Raw genomic sequence first — 540 nt, forward strand, 5'->3', positions numbered from 1 at the left:
CATGAACATACACACACACACACACACACACACACACATACATACATACATACATACATACATACATACATACATACATACATACATACATGACAAACATTGTAGAGATTCTCGGTTTGAAGTTTCTGACCGAACAACGACCACATACACAGAGTCACATTCGTTAAGTAAGGAATACCCTCTAACGCACGCATTATTATAAATGAAACACATAGACTTCTGCACTGACGTGACACACACGCATACTATACGGGTGTAAGTGCATTCACAGGTACATACCTAATTGCACCCTACTCCACATACACATACACAAATACACACCTATACACATACCAACCAATTTTTAATTATTATTAACCCCCAAGAGCTGTTTCATCTTAAAATCGGAGGGTTTTTACCGCTTTGTAAGTGACCGGCTTGGATTTCGGTCTGCTAAGGAGAAACATAAATAACTGCCAAAGAAGTAATGCGCGCGCACACACGCACATACCCCATATATATGCACGCGCTTGTGTGTGTGTGTGTGTGTAAATATATAAA

The sequence above is a fragment of the Octopus bimaculoides genome, chromosome 10, assembly GCF_001194135.2.
Source record: "Octopus bimaculoides isolate UCB-OBI-ISO-001 chromosome 10, ASM119413v2, whole genome shotgun sequence".
Classification (NCBI taxonomy): Eukaryota; Metazoa; Mollusca; class Cephalopoda; order Octopoda; family Octopodidae; genus Octopus; species Octopus bimaculoides.